Below are 10,567 nucleotides of genomic sequence, written 5' to 3' on the forward strand. Positions count from 1 at the left end.
GGTGTTGGTGGGACCTCGGAGAGCGCAGCTGTGGGCGTCGGCATCATGCACACGCACAGCACCTCACTGAGCTCCCTCCAAAGGCTCATCTTCTGGAGGGAGGCCTGGGCCTGTGTGGGGTTCAGGGGGGCCTGGAGTCGCCCTTTCTGGGGTCAGAGGATGAAGGGTTGACCTCGCCTTCATCGACTCTGCGTCAGAGTCAGCTCCGTCTGCTATCAGATGGCCCACGGATAGGACAGTTGGGGGAAGGGGGCACTGCGGATGTCCATGGACTCCTGCGGGCGGGCAGCTATCCGGGGCACTGTGCCCAAGCGTGGGCATCTCTCTGCAGTATAAGATCTCACCTAGGTCTCGCGCTTAACTTCTGGGAATGGTCTCTAGATTTGGCTCACTGCAGGGAGGTGATGGGACATTGGCTGACTAGGGGGTGGGGGGGATCCCTGTCGAGGGTGACATCCCTGAATGTCTGGCATTCAAGCTGCCCTGGGGGAGGGTCTTCCGGAAGCACGGCCACCTTGAAGCATCTGCCTTAGCCCAAGCGTCCGAGCCTCTCCATGGTACACGGGGAGAGGTTACCCGAGCAACTTTGCATCTGGACGACGAATGTTGCTCGGTGAACCCCTTTTCGGTATCAAATTCCACCAGAGAGGCCATCTCGGAGGCCGAGGCACCCCGGGAAGGACGTCGGTATCAGCACCGCTCTGGGGTGCAGGATGGATGGTCGACCAGTTGGAAAGTAATTGTTTCTAATGCACTTCACCTGGTCCACTAGCCGTCCGTGCCCGCTGCAGCCTGCGGGGCCCGCGGGCAAGGCGCTGGCTCCTCAGCTCCGCACCTCTCCTGGTACCTGAAGGGAGATCGACCGTGTTATATTCGCTTTATTGACTTCGAATAATACATGGTTGATCTTTTCTCAGTATCAAATGTCACCTTGGAGGACCTCTTGGAGACGAAGGACTTGTTGGGGTGGGGGGACTGGGGACGGCAGTGGGGTGGGGGCTCTCCTGTCACTGGCCGGGTGGGGTGCCCGGATGGAGGCCTGGTCCCCAAGGCGGGGCGGGGCGGGGGGGGCGGGACGGGGGTCGGGGCGTGCGCTGCCTGCGCTTGCGGCCTCTCACCTGTGGTATCTGATCCATCCTCAGGACGGCTCCCGGAGGTGACCTGTGTTGATGCACGACTGTGGTCCTCGGAGTAGGCGCCCTGCTAGGTACTTGAGGAGAGGTTGTCTGTGATGAGTTCGCTTTATTAATGACGAATATAACACAGATGGCCTGTTTTCAATACCACCTACCTCTTGTGGGCAGGGCCAGGCCCGAGGCCGGCCCCCTCCAGGGTACGTGAATGCATGGGCTCCACGTGTGACACTTGTCATCCTCTCCGCTGACCCTCAACGTCTCATCCATCCTGGAAGAACTTTCTGGAGGGCACATTGCCTTTGAGGAAGAGGCGGGGGTTCCACTGGGAGGCCAGTCATCAGCAGTCCCTCAGTGTGGGATGAGTGGTCTGAGCTCAGTCTGTTGTCCATGCCCAGTGCCAAGGAGTCGGAGGGCTCCCTGGAGGCCCCCCCGCTAGGCGGGCACCTGCCCGTCTGCAGGATGTCCCGCCGAGGGCTGACCTTGTGCATGGCCTGTGCCTGAAGGTGTGTCTCGGCTGCCTTCCCTCCCATCCCAATGCCCGGAGATCCTGCGGGGGGGGGGGGGAGGGGAGGGGAAAATGACCCCCGTCGGGGAAGAGCCGAAGGCCTGCCTGCTGTGCGTGCTGCTCCCTGTGGTGCTTGAGGAGAGGCTGCCCGTGGCCCGTTCGCTTTCTTCATGACGCACAATACACGGTCGGCCTCTCTTCAGTATCAAATCCCGCCTTGCATGCTTCCCCGCACGCTCGCCAGTGTCCAGTGTCCAGTGTCCAGTGCCCAGGGAGGACGGCGGGCCCACTGAGTCCGCAGGGGTCGCGGGGCGGGGCCAGGGGCATGGCTGTGGGGCGGGGCGGGGCGGGGCTGGGGCATGGCTGTGGGGCGGGCCAGGGGCGTGGCCGCGGGGCGGGGCGGGGCCGGGCCGGGGAGGGGCGTCTGAGGAAGAAGCCGCCTTCTGCAGTCAGCCGGCTCAGTGGTACCTGAGATAGGTTGCCTGTGAGGTGTTCACTTTCTATACGATGAATATTATACAGTCAACCTCTTTCCGGTATCGAATCCCGCCTTGGACGACTTCTGCTCGGGGTGCCGACTCTGGGCGGCAGGAGCCTCCCCGCGAGTTGACCCGTGGACTTGGTGTAGGACCCGTGCCACAGGCCTATTGACTTTCCAGCTGCATCAGTTCTGGATGGCTCCCAAAAGCACCACGGAGCAGGCCCGCGGTTCCGTGCATCAGTGGTTCCCGACGGCCCTGCTACCGAGGTGCTGGGCTAAGCCCTTACCTGCGGATTCTCCTGTCACGTTGGCACCACCCCGGCCCTGCCCAGACCACGGCAGGATCGCCCAGAGCATGGGCAGGGTCCAGGACCCCTGGAAAAGTGAACTCCAAGAGCGCCTCCAAAGGATGACCTAGGGCTGTTTGGTATTTGTTAATTTTCTCCTGGGCTGCAGGAAGCTCTTTCTGAGCTGGGCTTGCGTGGCGCTTGCGTCGTAATCGATCTCCGTGCCTTGGAAGTCTCAGTTTTGTGCATGCCTTTCCCTCACGGGCTCCTCTTCACGCCTGTGGCTTCTCTGTGTCCAGCTTGGGGGAGGGTGCCCTGGCTCCAGAGAGACCACCAGTGACCATGCCAGTGGAGCCTCTGGTCCCCAAGTTCTGCAGATACTCTTTCTTCTGCTGCTGTCCCCATCTCTCCTTTCCAGACCCTCAACCACAGCTCTGCCAGAGGGACCACCCTTTCTGGTCCAGGCCCTCCTCCTCCTGCCAGGGACAAGTCTCGCTCTCTCTGCCCTGCCCAGGGCCCCTCCTGTGGCACCCTGCCCTTGTGCTCAGCTACAAAATAGCAACTAGTGTCGCAAGGTCCCCAGACTAGCCAGCTTCATTCCCTGCGGCTCCCTGCCTACAACACTTTACAGTATATCCCCCTTTGCGTCCATCCATCTGTCTGCCGGGAGCTGAGTCCTGGGCAGCCTCCTCTGTGCAGCCTGTCCTCAGCCCTCACCCCCACCCCCCATTCAGGGTCTCCTCACTGTCCCCTCTTCCCACTCCCACCAATAGTTGTCCCTTGACTGGAGCAGGAGTTTGGGATTCTGGAGGGGATAAAATGGTCCTTGCTCAACAAGGCTGTCCCTGGTCATCTAGCCTAGTGCCCCATCTCTTCCCAGCTACCTTCTCTGAGTCGTACTGTTACCATTTTCTGCCTAGCTTATCCAGAATTACCTGATGTTAATATTTACTTTCTCTCTCCCCCTTAGACTCTTTAAGATTTCTCTGGGTAGGAATTTTTTTCCATCTTGTTCCCTGCTATGTCCCCAGCCCTGGGATCCAGACCAGGCCCATAGTAGAGGAATGGCAAGTGTTTGTTGATTGACTAATCGACTCCCTAAGGGCAGGGACCTTACAGGTTAGTTCCCAGGAAAGTGCCAAGCACAAAGGAGGCACTCAAGAAGATGTGGTGATGAGCACATGAATATGGTAATCGGTTTTCAGAATTTCTTCACATTTGTTAAAAGCTGTTTGATTTTTTATCTTTTTCTGCCCCTTTCAGGATGTCATTTGAGAGTCTGAGGTTTGCTGCTGGGTCTCGGCTCTTCTCTCCACTTTTCAGGGGGCCCACGGGCCCAGAAAGGAGTGACAAGACCCAGTATAACCCCTCAGGCAGCAATTGAGTGCCGCCCACCTTGCCCACCTTCCAGCAAACTCTACAGCGCTCAGAGCCCGGTGCTCTGGGGAACTCCATCTGCAACAGGCTGGATCGTGGTGTCAGGGCTGATCTTTTATGCATGGAACTCGGTAAATGGGGACATTTGGAGATGAAAATTGTTGTTAATGCATCCACACATCTTTGGAATACATTAAATGTGTGTGCGGGGGGTGGGAGGCGACATTAGCCTTATTTAATAACTCCAATGTAACCATGCCCACGCCGCGGCACAGCACCAACGGGCGCGGGCGCCCCAGCCCCCCGCCCCCCGCACCACCGTGCACGAGGCGCACCGGCTGCGTCTTCACCACTTGAGAATTATGCATGAGACAAAACGTCAGCTCAGGGTCCCAGGCACTGGGCAGCGTGCACGTTCCCAACTCATTCCAGACCCAGAGATGGTGGCCCCCTGCTGCTCTGTGCAGGATTTCATTAAAAGCCAAATTACTGGTTTATGTATTGTTTGAGGAAAAGAGAAAATAAACAAAGGGCCTTTTTTCATCTGACAAGCAGAATGAAAATGGCAGTCCCCACAGCGGCCAGGACGTCACCATGGACCCCTGAACCGAACCGGAGGGTCAGTGACTCAGGGCCATCGCTTAGGTGCACATAAGTAAACCCAGTCCCAGGTCCAAATTCGGGGATGCATGCCGTTTTCTGGCATCTGCCTGGGCAAGGGCCCTGTCTCCACTCCTGGAGATGATTCTAAAGAGCCATTTTTAAAATTGGGAAGTTGTTGTACAAACTGGACCCTGTTCCCATTACCTGACCATTTTCCAGGGCAGGTAAGAGAAATGAGTTGCCCTAATGGGCTTCTGCTTTGCTCTGGGCTCATTTCCACTCTTGGGTGTTTACTCACTGCTCCTCTTCAGCCCTGGTGGGGAGGCAGGGTCTGTTGTACAGATGAAGGAATGGGGCACAGAGAGGTTGTGTGACTGGTCCAAGGTCACCCAGCTGGGCAATGGGGCAGTAGTGGGTCTGGCTCCAGGCTGCTTGGTCTTAATCACTCCAACTTCTGCAGGCAACCGGGCTTCAGGAAGAGTCCTTTGAGTCCTAGAAGGTGGCAGATCCATCCAGTCAGCCCCCAGATTCTCTTTGCATGATGAGGTCGGCTCACTTTTCCCAACACTTAGCTTGCCATCCTTTTCATGGTTTTTCCCTGCACCCACCTGGTGCCTCCAGTTTGGCACCATCACTCACGGAGCAGAGTGCTCTCAGCTGGGTACAGTCCTGAGGCCCCTTGGAGAGCTAGATACCAAAAAGCCCACGCTGTCCCAGATCTTTTGCTGCCATATTTGAGTGCAGTTGAGGGCTTTATTCACCCCCTTGGTGGGTGCAGAGCTGGTTAGGGCAGCTGGCGAGCAAGGGAGCTCAGACCTCTGCAGGGCGGGCCTGGCATCCCTCCCTTACCTCCCCCCGGCTCCCCAGCCCTCTTCTCTCCCCTGCCCTTGCTTGTACCACCCAGCACAGAGTCAGTGGCTGGAACGGTCCTGGGGACCCCACAGAGATCAGTCCTCACGGGTCCTTGAGGATGCAAAGACCCCCTAAATCTCAGTGCTGAGTGGGACCCCTGAGTTTATTCCCCTCCTGTCCCGCCCCTCTACTCACACCTTCATACAGGTAAGAGAACCAAGGTCCAAGGGAGTAGAACGCTTTGCCAGATTTTTTCCCAAGGGTTATCTCACACTTTGGAGTGAGACCCACCTCTGGCAAATCAGCAGCCTCCCTCTTGGTAGCAATGGGGGTGACCCAGCACCCCAGGGCTGCGGGAATGCCAAGCAGGACTCAGTACGTCAGTTCTCAAGGCGGGGGTGACGTCGCCACACTGCTGCTGAGCTCTAGAAGCCAGGGCCTTCACCCTGCAGTGCCAGCTCATAATAGGTGCTCAGCTAATGCCCGAATCAAAGCCGGCCACAGACACCAGCACAAAGTAGGTGTTTGTGCTTAGCGTGGGAGTGTACTGAATCAGGTCTCTGTTGCCAGGAGGGAGCTAACAGGAGGCACTGGGAGGACATTTGTGGAATGAATAAATAAAAGCGTGCTCTTTGAGGAAATAAAGCAGCAGAGAAACTAAGAAGAATCTGGAGAAGATGGACATAAATCTCCACCAAGCGCCGCCAAGTCTCTGCAGTTGAGGCCTCTGAAAAGACCCTGCAGAGGCAGGGGGGCCGTTTGTCACTGCGGGACAGACTTGAGGGCCAGGAAGCAAGGGCTTGATGGAGCCTCATTCATCATTTTCGCATTTTCCCTGTGGTGGCGCCGGAGGGGAGCTCATGTATGTGCAGCCACACCGCCCACCTGGCGAGGTGAGCACCGGCGGGGGTGGGTGGGAAGGGACCCTGAGGAAGCAGGCGCACATCCCAGAGCCTACCTGGTGCCCTTGGTGCAATTGTTTTCATACCTACGAGTCTGTAGCTGTACCTGTACCTGGAATGGCTGCCCCTTTTTATCTTCCAGAGCACTGCTCCAATGCCACTGCCTACAGGAAGCCCTCCCTGAGACCCCTCCACACCAAATCTCAACTGGCAGTCAGATATCAGTCCTCTGATCCTTTGATCTACAGATACCTCCTTGCTCAGCCTGCAGGCTCCACGGGGGCAGGGGCTATGTCTGGTGTAGTCACTGTGGGGCCCCTCTGCCTGGTACTAGGGAAGGCACCGTATGATGCTTATTGGCCTTGTCTTTTTTGCAGGCAGGTTGTACTGGACACTCGGCAGGTGCCCAGTGCGTGGACATCCCACAGGCAGAGCCTTGTGTTGAACCCAGCCAGGAGTCAAGGACTGGGCCAGAGGCATATGCACCGACCGCTTAGCCTGGAGAGATGTGGCCTTTGAGCTGGTGAGCCTGGCCCAACCCTGGCAGCCTTCCTTGGGTCTGGTAAGTGCCCATTGGAAGGACCACTAGTTGTCCCATCTGGGCCTGGAGCAGAGGAGGGGTTTGTCCAGGGTACACAGTGTCTAGGGAAGCCCACGCCTGTTACGAGGATAGGAGCCACTTTCCCCAGTGTAGCTCCCCTGGGCTTCAAACAGTTTGTTGAGTGAGTGAATGAAACAGGGCCTCCTGACTCCTGCTCAGAGCTCCCTCTACACCCGCCCGCAGCCTTGCTCCAAGGAGAGGCCAGCTGCGCCCATCTGGCTGTGGAGAAGGGAGTGATGCCACAGGGCAGTGCTGCGGTGAGCGCGGGGGAGGCTAGGACTGCTGGGCCCTCGCTGGGGTCCTGCTAATCTCTGCTCCCAGGGTCTCTGTCTGCCCCGGGGCAGGACACTGCTGAGAAGGTGCACAGAGCTGGGGTGTGGGAAACCGTCCAGGATGCTGCGTCCCATCATCTGTGAGAGCTGCGTTTTCTCTCACACTCAAAAATAGACGTTTCTGTTATACTCGCTCATTGGCAGGGGAGCGGCGGGGCCTGCCAAGGCCTGGGGGAGCCCGCCAGCCTGCTGAGTTTTACTGTACAAACAGTTGGGGAGGGGGGCGTCTCTGTTAACGTGAAATCCCCGATCAGTAAACATGCCAATTCCAAGTGTAATTAACTCAGGCCGGGAAACATGCAGCTTTGGACTGCCTTTCACAGTTGACGTTGTTTTCCTTTTATTTATTTATCTCCTTCCGGGTGTGGTGGTGTCTGTGGCAGGTTTCAGCCAGGAAAAATAGAGGGGGGCTTGAGTGGGGAGGGGGCCTGGTTGGGAGAGGAAACGATGGAAGGAAAGGCGGGCAGGTGGGTCCAACACCCTGACAGGCCAGTGTCTCTATCTGCTTTCTGTCTGGGGTGGAGGGTGCCCAGGGCGGGAAACGGAGGCAGAGGGAAGGAGGGGGCAGACCCCTGTGCCAGCTGGGCCTAGGGATTCAGAATCGTGGGCGCTGTTGGGGACCCCAGGACAACACTGGGCTTGTGGAGGGGGCTCTGGGTCCTCCCTCCTGACTCCCTTCTGTCTTGCCTCCCCTCAGTGGCCAGCCTGCCTTTGCTCTGCTTTCTCTGAAACCGCCTTGGAGTCTCAGCCCTTTCCTCTCCTGATCCAGTCCCCTGCACTGTGGGCCCCGCTGTTGGAGAAGGCCAAGGGCACCCATGGCCCAGCAGATGGATGCACGGCTCCCTCACCTGCCTCGCCAGGGAAGTGGAGAGGAGACCCCTGCACCCTGCCCCCTCCCAACCGTTTGAAAGACCCTGACTGAGGACCGGCGGGCAAATCCTGCAGCAGAACCACACCAGCCTTCGTGTGGACTGTGGGGAGGACTGGGTGGGCTCTGACAGAAGTCCTGAGTGAGAGAAACTCAAAGCAAATGACCCCAGATGGTGGAGCTGGGGAGGTGAAAACGCCGGTTAGAAGGACGTAGGATGTCCTGCTCTTCCTTTTCAAACACTTAGAATGTTGTCAGGCCATTTGAGTAATAAAAACACATCATAAAAATCTTAATACTTTTGTGTGTCTGTGTGTTTAGAGATGATGTTTGTTAAGTGCAAGGTTTAAAAACAAAGGCTATCTGCCTCTGGGAGGGCTGCCCACATCGAGCCCCTGGCCTTTGCCCAAGGAGCACTGCGCAGGGAGCATCTTCCTGCAGACCAGCCAGGGGCTTGCTCAGGACCCACTCCCCTGCCTTTGAGCTCACATGTCCGGCTGAGAGCCAGGGCCGTCTGAGGTCTGAGATGCCCCCCAGCCCCAGCTGCCGGTCCCTGTGAGGGGCAGAGCGGCCGGGGCCCAGGGGCAGAGCCGGTGCCCACGCCTCGCTCTGCCAGCCTCCGCCTGGTCACGACACAGCCGGGCTGACTCAGACGCAGCCCCGAGCGGGAGCCTCATAAATTACATAATTACCTAAGAAACCTGCCACCGCCGGTTCTCAGCCGGGAAGGACACGCTCCGGCCGGCGGGTGACTCATGCTGTTTTCCCCAGAGCCTCTCGCCCGCGCTCTGCCCGCCGCCTCTGTCTGGGCTGGCTGGGCAGGGGGAGGGGGCACCAGCTTGGCTTCCTCCTTGGCTCTGCAGCAAAGGAAAGGCAGGCAGCCACCGTCTTGCCATGGTTTGGGGTCGGGGGCGTCTGCTCCAGCCCCTCTGCACCCCGCTGCATCCCTCCAGATGGACGGTCTCCATCTGATGAAGGAGGAAACAGGGCTTGTTTCTTGGCCCCCTCCATCCATGGCCAGAAGGTGGCTCTGACTAGTGTCAGTGATCTCCCCCATCACAGACCCTTGGGTGAGCCCAGCCACTCAGCTGACCCCCAGACCGCCACCCCTCCCCTTAGGCATCTCTCCAGAGCCCCTTGGTGTGGGCAAACCCTACCTTTTGAGACGCCTTCTCTTGAAAGTGACTCTGAGTCTGGGAAAGAGGCATAAGCTTGTCTTTCCAGCCCGAGCTGGGGGTGTAAAACTGGTACATGCCTGCTAGGGGGTGCAGTGGGGAGCGGGCTACTCCTGTAAATGAAAAACCTGGTAGAACGGGGTCTGGTGGATGTAGACGAGGACTGAGATGTGAATCCAGCTTCTGTCACTTATTGACCCTGAGCCTCAGTTTCCTCATCTACAAAATGGGCACAGTACCCATGAGATGAGAATGAAATGGGTTTCGAGTATGAACAAAGTGCTGCCCAGGTCAGGTTCTCATTCAAGTGGGGGCTCCCTTCTGCTGACCCATGGCTGCTTAGGGTCCCCACAGATCCTGAAGTCACACCATACCTGCAGCCCAGAGACTACCCACTCCTGACGGTCCAGACCACCCCTCGTGGCTGGCTGCAGCATCCAGGGGCCGTGCCCTCTCGATCTGCCCCCCAGCTTCTGAAGGCACCCCCAAACAAAACCATGAGCAACAGAGCCCATTACGTTCAGAGCCCCATTCAGGTCCCAAGCAGTGTTGTAGCAGGTCATGAGGGTGCAGAGGGTCCCAGACCCAGGGCAAGACTTTCAAGAGCCCCATGCCCCCCACTCCCCTCCTCGGCTCCACGTCCGGGGAGAAGGCTGCACGTGTGAGCAACTCTGTTGTGTGGGGGGTCTGTGGCCTGCTCAGGTCACCTCCTAGAGGAGGTGGTGGTTGTAGAGGTATGGACAGGGTGGTCCAAAGCCAGCCACCTTCCCAGTCCCACAAGCCAGCCTGGCTCACCCTGTAAGCCCACCTCTCATTCTCATTTCCGCACTTTGTGTACAGACTCCAGACAGATGTGCCAAGGGGCTGGCTTCATGGGGGAAATCTCAGGGCAGGTACTTTTCCTACCATGACCCAAGCCCATCCTTCCTTCCTTATCATGATCCCTCTGGAGCTGGCCCTTTGTTCCAGTAATGCTACAACAGCCACTCTCTCCAACTGTGCACCTACTGTGTGCCAGGCAGGAGTAGACTGCTGCATCCAAGACCATGGGAGAAGGTCCTGGTGAACAGCACAAATCCGGATGCAGATCTTGTCAGATCCCAGCTCCTGGGAAACCACTTGCCTGCACCGGGACTCAGTCTCCTCATCTGTAAAATGGGTGTAATTGAATCAGCATATGTGACCCTGAAGTCCCTTCCTGTGCAATCACCTTGTGTGTCGAGCCCTCCAGGCTCCTGGGCCACTGAACCCTCAACCATCAAAACACCCCACCGCTATCTTTGCTCCCTGCCATCATCCAAGGGAGCCCAGCCCCTCCGCAGTTCTCCTCCCAGGGGGGTGGAGCAGGGCGGGACTCACATCCGCTCCCTTCCCAGGGCTCCTCACCCCCTCCCAGAGCCCCCTTCCTCACCTCCCTCTGCTCTGTGTCCCCTGGCTCTTCCCTCCCC

At 58.1% G+C, this 10,567-nt stretch overlaps 1 long non-coding RNA gene across 2 annotated transcripts; it reads left to right on the forward strand.

Moving 5' to 3' along the window:
* The first annotated feature begins 2,060 nt into the window (after window positions 1-2,060).
* On the forward strand, window positions 2,061-8,216 carry LOC106729542. Of its 2 annotated transcripts, XR_004320941.1 has the most exons (4): window positions 2,061-3,917; window positions 5,812-6,134; window positions 6,521-6,705; window positions 7,774-8,216. It is a non-coding gene; the product is annotated as an uncharacterized LOC106729542 (long non-coding RNA). The 2 variants fall into 2 exon arrangements; XR_001365966.2 differs by having other exon boundaries at window positions 2,066-6,134.
* Window positions 8,217-10,567: the final 2,351 nt, after the last annotated feature.

This window comes from Camelus ferus, chromosome 6, assembly GCF_009834535.1.
Source record: "Camelus ferus isolate YT-003-E chromosome 6, BCGSAC_Cfer_1.0, whole genome shotgun sequence".
Lineage (NCBI taxonomy): Eukaryota > Metazoa > Chordata > Mammalia > Artiodactyla > Camelidae > Camelus > Camelus ferus.